This window comes from Amblyomma americanum, chromosome 6 (assembly GCF_052857255.1).
Source record: "Amblyomma americanum isolate KBUSLIRL-KWMA chromosome 6, ASM5285725v1, whole genome shotgun sequence".
NCBI classification, from domain to species: Eukaryota; Metazoa; Arthropoda; class Arachnida; order Ixodida; family Ixodidae; genus Amblyomma; species Amblyomma americanum.
The window spans coordinates 173466161-173482072 of record NC_135502.1 but is presented as its reverse complement, the minus strand read 5'-3'; the positions used below and the strand labels follow the sequence as shown (position 1 = coordinate 173482072).

The following is a 15912-nucleotide window of genomic DNA, read 5'->3' as shown; positions in this document are numbered from 1 at the left end:
TGTAAAGGTCGTTGTCGACTCGTAGTTTCTCGTTGATTAGTTGAACTTTTCTTTTGTGCTCCCTTTCCTCTGAAGTACTGTCCCACAAAAGTTTACGCTTCCTGAGCGTGTTTCGTGAGTAATCGTTTTGAACAGAAGTATTAGAACCTTTGAGTTTGAAAGCATTTTGCATGACACTTTTCTTTTCTTCGTAATCTTGAAAATATAAAATTACTGGCCGCGTTTTATCGCTCTTGCCGATCCGATGTATTCGGGCTACAGACTTGCACGTGATTTGTAACTTGGTAGAAAATATATCAGTTAGAATTTCACGACGCAGTACAGCCTCTGTCTCTTCTGGTTCCTCTGATACCCCAAAAACCAGTAAATTCGAGCGTCTACTTTTATCCTCCAAATCCGTAATTTTCGCTTCTAACAGTGATGCCGCATACCTCGTTCGGCGGACATGCATGAAATTAAGAGTGGCCTAAAATGCTGCACATATCCAAACTAAAATGACACAAATGTTCCGGAGGGCACTAAACTAACAATGCCGAAAACATACAGCCGCTTGCAAGGTGTACTTTAGTGCAGACGCAAGCAGACTTGTACTAGAGAGCGCTCGTGCCGTGCTTTGCGGAATGAAGGCGAACTTATAACGCAGGCAGTTCGATTGAGTGACAATGCAGGTGCTCAAGCGCTGGCGCATAGTCATATAAAACAACCCATACACTGGCAGCGCGCCGTTAAGAAAACTGCGCTAATGTTTTGTTCCATTCCGCAGCACAGTGCTCAAACGCTCCACACAAACCTGCTCACATCTTTATTGTACAACGATATTTAAGACTCAAAATCACTTACCATGACGGCGAGACGGATGTAAGACGGCAGGGATTCAAGAATATCCTTCCGGGCAGCAGTGTCGAGGTAGAAATTTCTCTCCCGCTGGCCAAGGGCGCGGCAAAGTCAGCGCTTGTCTCAATTCGCTCACAACGGCGCCATACCGCCATTCGCAAACCAGAGCGAAGGGCAAGCTCAGCCGTCGTTTACGATATCCACTTCGGTGAACTCGGTTAAGCATCCATCTTTCTTTTCTCCGTCGCGCATCGAAAAGGAGCAGTATCAAGCGCGAAGTCGCCGCTCACGATATCCGTTCCAAGAGAGGCTGCAGACAACCCGTCGTGCTCAATTCTGCGACGCAATCAGAGACGGCCCCGCTGGCGCTGCTAGGCCTAGAGCCTACGTCGCTCACTGTCACAGCGTCCGCACTCACGACTCTCTCGCCGTCTTCTGATCCTTTGCGCCGTCTGCTGTCGATAGCCTTTCGACCGAAACCAAAACTTGCTGCTTCGTTCCGGAACTAAGCGAAACAAAGGTACACAGTTCCACTGGCGCGTTCTTTTGAACAGCAGCAGCAATTCGACCTCGCGACAACCACTCCGTTAGAGACGGCTGATGAACGATTGCGGACCTCGTTAGCACACCGTCAGTTCTAGCTGGTGTTGCTTCGGTGTTTCTGATATCATGTGCACATTTTTACCGGTGTTCTCGTCTGGCGATGCGGAGTTTTAAAGCGGACGAACACCGATAAACCTCCCATCTCGTGTCATTCGTGTTTAGTGTGTAGGCACACAGCTTAGCGGCCCAATGAGCTCCGAGGAGCTCTTCGCGACAGTTAAAGGCATGAACACCGCCTCAGCTCCAGGCCATCACGGCATTCCCACCAGCTTCTATGCCAGGTACTACACCGTCCTGGAGGAACACCTTCCCCAGATGGTGAACGCCTTTGTCAGGGATGGTGAGAGGCCGCGGAGTCTTTTAGAAAGAGCCGTGTAGTGCTCATCTTGAAGCCTGGCAGGTTTCCATCTGACTCGCAGGCGTGCGCCCGATCACTCTGCTTAATGCAAATTAGAAGATCGTGGCGTCGCTGCTGGCTAAAAGGCTGAGCAAGGTTTTAGCAGTGCTCATAAGCCCTACGCAGACCTGCAGCGTGCCCGGACGCTCGGTGTTCTCGTCTCTCGCACTAACGCGTGACTTGTGCACGTTCACTTCGAGAACGTGAATACCGGATGGTTTCGGCCCCGCCGCGGTGGCTCAGTGGTTAGGGCGCTCGACTACTGATCCGGAGTTCCCGGGTTCAAACCCGACCGCGGCGGCTGCGTTTTTATGGAGGAAAAACGCTAAGGCGCCCGTGTGCTGTGCGATGTGAGTGCACGTTAAAGATCCCCAGGTGGTCGAAATTATTCCGGAGCCCTCCACTACGGCACCTCTTCTTCCTTTCTTCTTTCACTCCCTCCTTTATCCCTTCCCTTACGGCGCGGTTCAGGTGTCCAACGGTATATGAGTCAGATACTGCGCCATTTCCTTTCCCCCAGAACCAATTATTATTATTATTATGGTTTTGCCTCACTCGATCAGACTAAAGCCTTCCAGCGAGTTGAGCACCGCTACGTTTTTGGCGTTCTCGCGGCTTTCGGCTTTCCGCAGGAGTTTGTGGAGCGTTCAGAATGGCTGTATTTCGACCTTACAGCTCATTTACTTTTTAACGGGGTGTTAAGCGACCCATTTAATATAGAGCATGACATTAGACATGGGTGTCCCCTGTCGCCAATGTTATTTGTATTATCAATAGACAGGCTCCTTCGCCGCATAGCAGAGTGTCCATCGGTGCGCGGATTCCCTTTGCCGGGTCAAGGCCAGGTGAAGGTGTCCGCGTACGCTGACGACGTGCCCTGTTCTTGCGGGACGAGGACAACTAGGTCGCGTTCTTACCGCTTTCTGTTAGTTACAGCTAGCTGTCGGGCGCCCTGCTGAACAGGGACAAGAGCGAAGCTTTGCGCTTCGGCGCTTTTGCGTCAGCCCTGCTAGGCAATGTGGAGTTTGTCTCGGCAGTGAAAGTGCTAGGCGTAGAGTTCCTCTCCTCAGGGGAGGTAGCCCGCGAGTCGTGGTCGCAGCTGAGAACAACAGCAGAGCAACGCCTGGCAGTGGCAGCGCGTTTTCGCCTATCGCTGTCGGAGCGCGCATTTATAATCAGATCTTCAGTGTGCGCGTCACTCTTTTACATCGCCCGCGTTGCATGTGCGACGCGCACTTTCACGCGTCGCTTGGGCACAATGCGTGGAGCTTTTTAAAGCGAAAGCTTTATTGGCCGCGAACTCACGATTTCGCCGTGGCGGTACTCCATCGAGGCACGTGACGTCACAACGCGCGCCTTGCCCCGTAAGGTTACTGTGCTTCGCGCGCTCGCTGCGCCAGCTGGCATGACGTCACACCGCGCCGCTTGCCGCCGCCGCCGTTTGGTAGGACGTGACACCGCGTTGCTCGTCGTGGCGCTCGCCTCGCTCGCTTCGACAGCTGCGTCGCATGCGTGATAAGATCTCACGGGATTGAAAAGGAGAGCTGGCGTGCGCCGCAACCACAGTTGAGGCGACAGTATGGACGGCGACAATTCTGATAAGCTGGAGGAGGCCTGGAATCGAGAGCGGAACGAGATGAAGAGGAAACGAATCGCCCAGGAAATAGACGAACAGCACGCCGAACGACTGGCTAAACGCCGCCGTGAGTATGCCGTCACGAGACAGGCACGTAACGTCCGGTGTCTCGACCGCTAGCAGCAGCGACAGCAGCCGGAGAAGAGACCTGAGTCCTGCTTCACAGAAGACGGCCCGTGATGAACGATGGAATGCGGCCAAGAGACTTCAGCGGCGGGCTCAAGAAACCTAAGAACAACGTGCCGTTAGCCTAGAGAATAGACGTAAGAGTGACACGACCCCTTCAGTCCTTGGATAGCCTCGGTGCTGAAATCAAACATGGACCTGCAGGACATACTGGACGTTTATGCCTGTGCTTCATACGTTGTGGAATATGTGAACAAGGCCAACCGGGGAGTTTCACACTTGCTTTCGCGACATATATTCTGACATAGCCGAGCTAAGCCACTGTTCTTTTTTTCTGGGCGGGAAAGACGGAGACTGTTCCACGCGCTACTCCGCCTTCCCACGCGAATTGGCGGGTTAAGCCTGCCTAACCTGCGCACAATGTGCGGCGTCCTCGCTTTCCGATTCGTCCGCAACCTGGTCAACGCCACCGACTACCCGGGGAGAGGGCTTTTCGCCTACCTTTTCGGGACGTCGCGGCGCCTGTTGCCTGTTTTTTGGTCATTTAGTAGGTCCTACAGCCGAACAGCAGCCGATGTTTTTTCGGTGTGTTTTTCAGACGGCCGAGACTCTCACCGCGGCCCTGTCCGAGGTCGACGTTTCCAAGACGGAGGCCTCCCGCGTTTTCAAGCTCCTTGCAATACAGGAGGCTACTTCAGAGCAGCTAGAGCAGAGCAGGCGGGTGCGGTGGAGAGACTTGACGTCTAACGCCCTTCCACGAGACCTCTGTGACTTCGGCTGGCTGCGAGGCTGGAGGGTATTGACCACGAAAGTCCGCATTGCGGCGTGGGGCATCGCTCCTTCTTCGCGGTGTCCGCAGTGCGGCGGAACGGAAACCTTTGAGCACGGGCTCTTCGAATGCGTCGTGACGCGCACTTTTTGGCGACTGCTGTCGCGTATGTTTAGTTTGTCGCTCGACTCGCGCACCAGGGGCGCGATTACGGATCAGTAAAATTTCACAAGACATGGCTAGGTGGCTTGAGCCACCGCCCGATGTAAAGGGTTCAGCCGTATCCATCCATCCATCCATCCTCAAAAAACTGTCTCAATATTGAGACAGTGACGTCAAAATGACGACACCGAGAAATGCCGACCGCCGAATCGGCCAATGCGGAGCAAGGAGGCGGTGGGCTCCGCCCCGAAACCACTAATCGCACGACAAGGGACCGTAGACTAATGTTTTGCAGTAAAAACGCAGTGAATAAAAACGAGTAATGTTTTATTTTGCTAAGTAACTGTATTTCAAACCCAACAGCACCAAGCAAAAGAACCAGTGTTTTTATTTTTGCAATTAAGTTTGCTGTTCAGTCACTTTTTTTGCCGCGAAGGTGTGCCGTCAGCGGTATAGCGTGAACATGTTAGTCTGAAAATGAACAAAAACGCAATGAAGAAAACAAGTAATGTTTTATTTTGGTAGTAAACTGTGTTGCAATCTCAACAACACGAGGGAAAATTAGAAGCATTCTCAGTTTTGCAATTAAATTTGCTGCAGGTTAACTTCTCTTGCCATGAGGGCGCGCTGGCAGTGGCATAACGTGAACATGGCGGTCTGCAAAAAAACAGCTGATTCCATGGCTAGTTCCTGTTTTTTCGCGTGTCGTCTAAAATCAAGGTACTTTGCGGATGTCTTAAGTGCGCAGAAAAATCTGATTGAAGGCAGTGAATGCTACGGGCCTGCCGAGATCAACTTACAAGCAGCGCTCGGCTCGAAAATCGACGAAGACAACTTTAGTCTGTGTTCTCGGTCGGCGCCTATCGATCACCGAGTGACGTGTGGTTCTGTTTATTTTCTTTAGAAAATACCAGAAAACCATGAATCATCACATAGAAGCAACTGCCGACAGACAGGTGCAGCTGCTGATAGCTTGCAATCTCGGTGCGGGAAATGAGAGCCGACACGGCCTGCCTCTGTGGCAGCACTCTTCTGCCTCGTAACCAAGTGTTGCCGCCCACATCGGGCGAAGCACTTGATGTTTCGTTTGTATTTTTGTAGCTCCGTTCGGTTTATGTTCAGTTATTGCCGTAGTTTCTTTTTTTTCCTGTGCAAGATGCAGAAATTGTGATGCTTATGCTCCACTTTGTTTAGAGAGAAAGGAAGCACTTGACTTGATAACTTTGCTATTGTCACCGAGGAGAGAACGAGCTTGTTCCATTAACGTTATTTACTGATCATGTAGTAGATCCAGGGTCAACCTGGAAAGAAGTAGTTTGCTTGTATAGAGGCTAATTGCAACTGGGCAGAAAGTTGAGCAAGTTTGTTCATGTTTGCTGGCACACAGCGCTTGAATTGCATATGATCCAGGGCAGTGAGGCAGGTAGGACAGGGCAGTGATGTGTAATATTGTATTTTGCTCAGCAGGCGGAGTGATGTTGGTATAACTGGGTTTGGTGAGGGCAGTGTTTGAAGGGCTTTAAATACTTTGCATAGCTTCTAACATGCAGTTCCTTTCAGGTCGGAAGACCACTTGTTTTTTTTTTTAATTATGGTCCATCATATCTGAGACACCCTGTATACAAGCCACTCCAGTTTGAAAGGGAACAGCCAGTTGAAAATGACTAGGACATTAAATACCTAGGCGAAAAGTAGCTTGACAGCAGTTGCACTTATCACACATATTATATGATAGCACAAGGAGCTTGTCCGGCCATTCGGCATTGTCACCGTCTCGTGTCATCATGGACAAGACTTCATAGCCCTGTGTTACGCAAACCAAGCTAGGTGTCAGTTATGGGGCAATAACCGAGTGCTCAAAATTTCCCACAATGGAGCTGCCTGTATATTCTTAGAGCTGTAGAGCATTTCCAGTAACGGTGTTGCATGATTTGTGATTGTAAACTAACCTCTAATCACACACCATCTCCTTGATGATGTGTCTGTGATGTTTACACATCTTTGTCTATCAGTGAAGATGTTCTAGTCATTCAGCAGTCATTGTAGCCACTGCACCTTACAATCTTTATTATGCATTGTTGTACAGCGGTTTCCTTGCAGTAGGTACAGCTTTTAGCACAGAGCGAAACCCCTAGCCACATACCATTACACTAAAAGCTTAGCTTTGGTATTTACACTACTTATATGTGCCAAAATGTTTTGTAGTCCGGAAAATGCATCATGTACACTGTACTATGCCATATTTATTGTACAGGTAGCCTCTGTATGAAAGAAAACATGCACTTTGAACTCAATTTTTCAGATTTTTTTTTCTTAACTGCACTCAGAAATGCCATACGGTAATTGTACATCAAGGTAAAGTATGCTTGTATGTACACTGCCTTTTCTGCAATAGAAACACTCGTGTCAAATGCTGTGCCTAAAAAAATAAACGCGCTTACTGAATGTATGATGCAATAAAAAACAGCTTTTTGATTCCAACAAGCATCACAAATATTTCATGCCTTATTCCAGCACTACACGTTTGGTTCATGCATGTTCGTCACACAGGTAATGACCACAGGCACTCCACCAAGCTGGAAGGAGACAGCAGAGAAGGGGCAGGTGGGCTGACATAAGCATTGACAAAAGAGAGTTCAAAATGATGCTTTTCAGAAATTGGGCGAGCTGCTTCAACACCTTTTCCGTCTTCAGGAAGAGACTGTGCAACACGCTGCTGAGGGACTGGAAGATATACTAGCAAACACACTGAAAATGAAGTGGCAGCCGGTGGGGGCACTTGTTTGTCACTGCTGGCTTCTCGCTGCACACAGGTTGGCCAAGGGCACAACCACATCACACAATTGCTCACACACTTGCAGATGTGTGTTGTGCAATGACACAAGGAAATGACAGTGGCAACAGGGGAAGAGTGCCTGATATGACTCTATATGCCAGCATGGTGAGTCGTCTCTGGACGCTAGATTTTCCATCGCAACTGCCGCTGCACCATCCCTCGGTACGCCTTCCTCTGGAGACGGGTCGTCCTAGAGAGGCCAAAAGTACAGCACCGTATGCTCTTCTCAGGAGGCAGGTGAGGAGGGATCCAGTCTGTACGAGGCAGCCACCATTTAGAGGTGGCCCGTTGTTATCTGGGTCAGAGGTAGTGTCGCCTGGACCCTCTGCTGATATGGGCACATCCAAACAGAGGCTGTGAAGTGCAGCACGTGCGGTGATGATGCGCACTGTCCACTTCCACTGGCACTGGTGCATCCGGTGTCCTTGAAAGCAACGGAAGCAGCTCTTCGGCACACCAATACAGCGCTCAGCCACAAATTGTGTGAAAGCATGTGGCGTGTTGTACAGGCCTTCTGCTGAGTCAGGTCTGTAATGTCATGCAACTGGTGCAGGCAGCCATGGCTCCAGTGGGTAGACATAGTCTCCTGCATAACAAAAAATGATGCAGCTAAGCATGTCCTTTCTCAGTGATCTCAACAGCATTACAGGACACTCTGCTATACAGTAGAAAACTCACGCCAAGTAGCCCACATCCAGGCTTTGCTGAATATGACATTCAAGAGCATACATACATGCAGGATTTAGATGTATAAGTGAGCACTACTGTAAGGTCAGTCTTTTACCACCATATTCATATAAATGATGCGCTATGATTGCCTACAAAACACAAGCACTGTCAGGTGCACTTTGCTTTGGTTTCTTCAACAGGAAAGGCTATGCATTTCAACATTGTAATATGTGTCCTGTGTTTCTGCTGCAATTATATTTAACAAAAGGAAAGGGTGGCAATACACTGTATCATACTGTAAAGTGTCTGCATTTGTGTAACTGTCCAGACTGATTCTTGTAGCTTTAGCAGATCCGGCCAAATGCATAGTGCTGGAGCTCAATAGATGTGACTGAGTTCGCCCGACGGGTGACACGGCTATTTTACTGCTTACCCAGAAAAAAAATCACCGTCGTCCAGCAGCAGGCCTTCCTCCGCCTCGGAATGCCGCCAGACAAACGCGTCGCGGAAGGATCCGGGTCAGCGCGAGTCCACGGCCAGGATGCACATGTTCGCGCCACAGATCTGAGAAAAAACAAGCACAGCCCGTACTCACTCTCGCTGCCGAGGCCCGCACTTGTAGCTCATGCACTTGTAGCACTTGAACTCATGCGGTCAAAAACAGTGGCCGAGGTATACTCACTATTACGTCCGCAGCGTAGAACCGCTTGCGGCTCGTTCGCAGCACTGCCCCCAGACTCCTTGATAGTGATGAGTGCCCAATCGACACACCCGACGACGCCGGAGATGCTGCCGCGGCGAACGTTTAGGCAAAGGACGCCCTCCTTCGCCGCCGCCTTCCCCTCGGGTCTCCTCGGAAAGCGAACACCCCCCTTCTGTTACCCAACGTTGACATTGGTCTCCGCTGCCCGCCGCAAAGGCTTGTTCACAGTCGGTTGGGCTGCGCCGACGTTTTCTTCATTTCCAACGGCGCCTTGAAACCCACCGGAGGCGAAGAAGCGCAGCGCGCACAGCACTGCCGCTCCACTGACAGCGCACTCACCCGCGCACTTCCCAGTTCAACGGCGAGTTCGTCGCACAGACACTGCGCAGTCTCCTCGAAATAACTCTCCCGCGCGTCAAAGTCGTCTTCATGCACCCTCCGACACCGTTGCTCGCGCGGTCACCCGCGTATACGACGATGTAAACAGCCGCCATTTTCTGTCTCAAACGTGTTGATACTACTTTTTCCAGTCTCAAAAAATCGTCTCAATCTGCTCGCATAATTAGATGGCCAACGTCACCACTTCTGCGCCATTTACGACGTCAGTCAGTGACGAAAAAAATCAAAATGGCCGCCGACCAATAGGAGAGAGCCAAATGATATACTTTTTGAGACAATTTCGATTGAGACTGATCCGTAATCGCGCCCCAGATCGCCCGACGCATTTGTGCGGCTGTTGTTATGTGTTGGGGCTTTTATTTTGTGGCGCCAGAGAGGCGTCGCTTCCTTACAGGGCCGACCCCAATGACACATGTTTCCGATGCTGCAGCGTGTCCGAGCGCGTCTGTTTGAGCAGGCGTGCTTAGACAGGGTGACGCTGCAGGAAGAAGAGTTCCTGCGACGGTGGAGCACTCGATTCATCGTCGCAAGCGGGGGCCGTGTGACGGTGCGGCTCCTGCCATATCGAGTGCACGGTGCGCGCAAGTCAAGTAATGTGCGCGATGTTTGTACGCGGTGTTCATGTGCGGTTCCATCCCGCACGCTTCCCCCGCGCTTATGTACTTCCTTGAACTTTGTTTTTTTGGACACTTTTGTTCCTTGTATGCGTGTGTGTGTGTGTAGGACGACATTAGTCGCCGTACTGTATCTATTGTACGAGCGAGGGACAGATCTGTGTCCAATAAACTTCTCTTCAAACCCGTCACAGGCTATTTTTGGGGGGTGAGGGGTGAAAAGGATGGGATGACACAACCAATTTTAATGGCCGCCATCTTGGATTCGAAAAACCGAAACTGTGCTGCCATTCTGTCTCCTGACGTCACACTGGGAGGAAGGGAAAGAATGGGAGGGCACAACCAACATTAATAGCCACAATCTTGGATTCTGGAATTAGAAACTATGCCGTCATTTTGTCCCCTGACGTGATACTCCCATAGTTCCCCCTCTATCCGCCATATTGGACCGTGACGTCATTGGCACGCAGCAGGTGGTTGTTTTTACAATGCCATTGTAGATAGCGCTACAAGTCTCAATACGAGATGTGCTGTTTTCTAGTTACTGCCACAGATGGCGCTTTCATCTCAAGGTGACGTAGCAGACCCTACGAAATCTCGAAACATGATGAGTAAGAGCTAACGCTCTTAAAAGATTTGCTTTTCATTCTAAGCTCAAATACAGCTGAAGTAGGGAGTTTAAGAAGTGGTGAGATCTTTAAAAGAAACGGTATTACGATTATAATGCAATCTGAAATTTTTCAGCCGAGCCATAGCCGATGCCCTCAGCTCAAAATAAAAATCAGGCGGCACGTTATAATGCGGAATCAGTGGATACGCTGACTTTATTTAGGATGCAACGATTCAGATGTAATATGTGCCACAATCTAACAAAGTCAACCCTCCAATTCTTCAATGCATGCTGCCTCCCACGCAGCAGCAACCTAGAACGCTATGTGCCGCGACTGCTGGGTGTTTCGAGCTGTCCAGGTGCTTACCGTTCTTTGCTTTTCCTACCGCGCTAAACTCTTTCAGTGCCATCTCAAAACAACCCTGCACCGCATCTTTTATGTATACTTAGACCCGATCTCCATTCCACTCGCACCCTTTGCCTCAAGGACGGTAAAAACAAGGCTTCTCCTAGCTGCTTTGATGCCTGTTGCCGAAGCTCACATTAACTACCTCGAAAGCTCAGGAAATAAAAAAGTTAGCTTTTCATACCATTTCCGAATATAACGTAGGACGCATTATGAAGCCTTATTAGGTGTCTCAGTCGTAAATTCGCGGATTCTTCTTAATAATGACTACCCAGCAAACAACATACCTCCCCTGGTGTGCCCAGTAAGGATGGAATGTCCCAGTCCCAGTAAAACATTTATCGAACATTTCCAGGCCCTAGAGGCAGGACATAGAAACACAAGCAAAAGGAAAGTGCGCCCACTAATGGCATAGAAACGTTTTTTAGAGGGTGTTAAGCAGAAATAAAAACGAATCATAGCATTTTGGTCCCATAAAGGTAACTGGGCACGTTTTTGGGACCAATGCTTTTCAGCAAAAAATACAAATTGACTCCTCGCTCCCTTTTCTCTCTCCCTCGCGCCAAAAGCTACGGTGAGAGGTTTTGCTTTTTCTCTCGCCGTTTTGAGAGACCAAACAGTTTTGTTCGAACAGCCGAAGGAAGCGCATTTCACCCCGCATCTCTCTGGTGGGCCGTCGGCTCCATGCTGCAGGCAGGCAGCGACGGCGGTCTGCCTTTCCATCGCACCGCCGGAAGCGGCGGTCACCAACGTGCCCGACTTCTATAGTGTTTCCAACTTCAACACGGTTCGGCGGTCCCTGCCGGCATCTCCAACTACCAGCAGTCCTCGTGGCGCCGCTGTCTAGCAGAGGTGCAGTAATGGTGTCCCATCGCTCGCCTGGCTTCCTTGCTGGACGGAAGAAATCTTGCGCACACGTATTCGCGCATCCCCTAGCCGCTCGCGCGCAGGCCCCAGCGCGCGGCAGCTCTTGCTCTTATCACTGGGCTGTCGTGAACTTCGTAGCTACGGATTCATGGCAGCTTTCCCGCGCACCTCGGCGTGCCCACATCATTCCTTTTGGAACTGATGAAGCGGCGCGCGGCGCACCGCAAGTCTTTTGCGCAGCTTCACGGCTCTACACCATAATGGCGCCTTACAGGCGTCGTTCGCGGCAGCGGATTTCAAGGCAATGGGCGACTCCTAGCGCGCACTGTGCATTCCTCAGTGCCTCCGACGACTGCGGTGTGTTGTTGGTTGCAGCGTGGCCGTCCCCTGCGGTCATAGGCGGGAGAGATGTTCGAAAGCCCACCAGACTCTTGCTGCGAGTGCCCATGGATTAACCTGCTCTACCTACATTGCCGTCCTGTCGCAGCGGTATAGTTTGTGTTGTGTTCGCGTCGCTGACTTTCAACCCACCCCCACCGGATTACTTGTGCCTTGATCCCCTTGGTCTCGCCTCCCACGCCGTATTGTGCCGCGCGTGTGCTCTCCTATACCACGGGTGCGGCGCGCCAGAGCTCCTACTTCAAGGCGTCCCCCCTTTCCATCCGGCTCCAAGCAGTCTTACCTCCAGACTCAGTCACATGAAAATAAAACGGGGGTGTAACCAAGGCGGATTTAAAGTGGTGGCGAAGGCTGGGCCGAAAAGTGGTTTAGCGCGACTGCATCACAACCAGAGGATGGGGGGCAAAACACTCATATAAAGAAATGATAAAGCTACAAAATTGGAATGTAATCTGCCAATAGAAAAGAAAAATATATTAGCACCTTGTTTTATGAAAGAGGTAAGTCATTTTATTAAAACCTGGCAAATTTTGTATTTTTGCAACACTCTTGACCTGCTTCCTATTCATGAGTGTGCGGTGCATTACAGCGCGTCTTTGCAGGCCTTGTTTCGATACCCGGCTAACCCGGCCACAATGGCGGGAGCTTACGAAGCGATTTCTTATCGCCAGCTGTCTGCGATGGCGCGCCTGGTAAAGCGTATAAATTTAGCTCGCCGGTCTCAAAATGCTCCTTTTGCGAAGTTTTCGTCGTCCTTGCACGTCGCTTCTTTGTCACCGTTCGGTAAGATTTGCACCCCGCTGCACCGCTGCGGCAGTTTTCTCGGTTTTGTCGTTTCCTTCGGCGTGCGGCCAGTGCGAAGTCTTTTTCCGTCTTTGCACGCTTCGCGCTCTTCTTTTGAAGCGCTTAGCGCTTCATTTCAAGATGAGCTTGCGGCATGTGAAGAAACGATGCTCCGTGGTACACTGCGACAGCGTGGATAGTACCATTGGTGTCACGCTACACGGATTCCCGCTGGACTTTCACAGGTGAGCTCTTGACAGTGTCGTCTGCTCTAGGTATGCGCGATAGCTTCGATATGGTTTCGCCGGGCTGTTCGCTCGTGTTTCATAGCTGTAACCCGTTCGTGCGTACTTGGCTTCATGTTTTCGGGGATATTTATGTACTACACTGCAGGGCACACACTTTCAGTACTGAGGTGTGCGAAAGAGGCCCACATTTTTTTAATTTATAGTGAGTTTCATGCAGCTGACTATCACCAACGTGAACTTCACACCGGGCTCTCAGGAGCAACCACGTGCACGCTACTGACCGGGAGGCCCATTTAGAACAAAGTTTGCTACCTGACAGCTCTGAGTACGACATTGTTTAGTTTTGCAAAACCATGAAGCCAATTTGAGGATCGCCTCGCAGCTGGGAGTATCGAAACTCAGCCTCGTGTATGTGCGCGGCTTTGAGGAGGCTTTAACTGGATTCGCTCAGCAGGAGTTATTGCCTGCCATGGTATTGCTGTCCTACATATACATGACTGTCAGGGTAATTTTAAACGCACTTCACTTTCGTCACTCTTTGAGCTTAGAAAAGCAGCTAGCCGCGTGGCATGAGGATGAGCGTTACCGCACTCTGGGGCGCAGAGGGCTTGGCGCGAGCATTTACTACCATAGTTCAGATGTAATGCAAGTATAATTTACTGCAGTTAGCAGTGAGAGGAATAATGACGCATTGGCGTTTCGAGTATGCGTATTCCTTTTGGCGCAGTTGTATCTAACGTGCATGTTGCATCACGTCCAGGTGCCGAGCGTGGGCGCAGTTCTGCCGCAATGTCAGCCAGGAGAAGAAGGCGCCGTCGCAGCTACGAGAACTCAGGATTTGCTCGAGGCACTTCGAACCATCTGTGTATCTGCCGTCAGGAAGGCTGCGACACGATGCTTTGCCTACTCGAGCAAGCATTGCCGGTAATTTTTGTTATCAAACTTTTAAGGCATTCGCCGCTCTTGAAATGTCAGGTTTTGTGAAAAAATGAAATTTTTCCTTTTTGTCGTAACCGTAAACAGTCTAGGGTCTTTTGCAAAACGAATTATGTATCTGTCTTGTGGCTTTAAAAATTACAGTAAATTTTTACCTGCACCCTGCTAAGCGAAAACGAAAATGGAAGTATCGCTTTCACGTGAGCACATATAATCATATATATATATATATATATATATATATAATATTCGTTTTACGTCTCTTGTATGCACTGTACACTGTATGTGAGGTTCGTGACAAATGTCCAACATAGCATAGATTAGGTTTGTGCTTGTGGTAAGCTAATGGCACAATCTTAGTAGGCGAAGGGTGCTCAAGCGAATTTCTAGGCACAGGTGCGGAAAAAGTACACTGACGGTGTGAATACTCTTGCCTGATATTTCCGGTAAAAAAAAAGGATAATGGAAGTGGGATATTCGGTAGTCTGGTATGGCAAAGGGCTCCAAAGGATCTTAACGTGAGTCTGTCAGTCTTCCGGTTCAGGCTGTTTGATGCCGCTAGCCACTTCAGCAACGGAAACCAGGCGACTCTACGTGTTTTGCAGCAAGTGGGAGTTGAATCTTTCATATTCACCGTGAAACCTTGTCTCATGAACGGTCCCTGTCGTGTCCAGAGGGCATTCTCGTCCTTCCTTTGATAGCTCAAAAGAAGTGAGGGGGAAAAAAGGGTGAGCCTTCCTAAATGTTTGATGAATTTTAGTACTCCAGAACTTTGCTTTCTTGTATGCAGAGCTTCTTTTTTCATCTTCAGTCTTATCAGGATGCAATCTTATGCCGACTTGGGCAAGGTACGCTTGGTGAAAAGCTTCTCGAGATATTGTGTGCTCATGTGTTATGTATCAAAGCATGCACTGAACGATTATAGAAATGCACTAATAATTGTTTGTGTTGTTGCCTTTTACCTCAATATTCATGCTAGCGAAAGCCAATGTTTGTACAGGTTTTTATTTTTTGCGGTAATTGCTTACGAATTCATTCTTGTTGCATCTCATTGCGTAGGCCATAGGCTTACCTGCATAAATCTGTAAACAATATGGGGCACATTACTTGATTTGCGAGCTATCGTTGTTTGTGTGATAGGCGAATTTCGCACTCTTCAAAGTAAAACATAGCATAAGAAAATTGCAAATGATTTACTGGTGCTCCACAGCTGCTTATGACATCAAACTAATGTGCCTAACGATTAAGGGTGGTAAACAGAATTTTATTTCATTGGATAAGCATTTTTCTTTCTAGAGTGATGACAATGTGAACCGCATGCTGTGGAAGCTATAGTTCTTTGGAAATTATTTACTGTAAAGGTACTGAATTCTCTTTTCTCTCCGCAATAATGTTGCCATTTCAGACACCTCAAGCGAATGCAGCAGCGACATGGACTGTTCACAATCTCTGAGCGAAACTTCGGCATCAGTGCGCCGGGCTGGAGAACCAGGTGAGCAGGGTTGTATGCATAACTGACATAAATCTTTTGAAAATGGTGACGACTGAAAGCTCATTGGACTGCTTCCTATGATAGCTGCTGTCTCCGGTGAACCTGTTTCCAAGGGGTACGTCCAGAGTCGGTCGTCCCAGTCGCTGCTACTCTTCCAAGAAGGTGATTGTTATTTCGTATCTGCTCGAACAGCCTGAGGAGGTATGGCTCAGAAATATGCTACAATTCCTTGTCTGTGCGCTGTGCAGATGCAGATGGTGCCAGCCCTACTGGTTCTACGCTGAACCAAGCTTGTTCCCACGCCAGTGGCTTCATAATGGTTCAGTGTAAGTGTTAATTCCGCCTGTGGCGCTTAGTTATTATTTGTGCATTGTTGGGTTGCTGGCTTCCCTGTCAGAACTGTGCTGTCACTATATTTTGTTC

General features: G+C 49.4%; 1 long non-coding RNA gene across 1 annotated transcript; it reads right to left on the bottom strand.

Annotated features, from left to right (window-relative positions):
• Positions 1-6566: 6566 nt before the first annotated feature.
• LOC144094173 (uncharacterized) lies at positions 6567-9446 on the bottom strand. The gene is made up of 3 exons (XR_013306463.1): positions 8715-9446; positions 8466-8596; positions 6567-7949 (listed from the first exon to the last, which is right to left on the bottom strand). It is a non-coding gene; the product is annotated as an uncharacterized LOC144094173 (long non-coding RNA).
• Positions 9447-15912: the final 6466 nt, after the last annotated feature.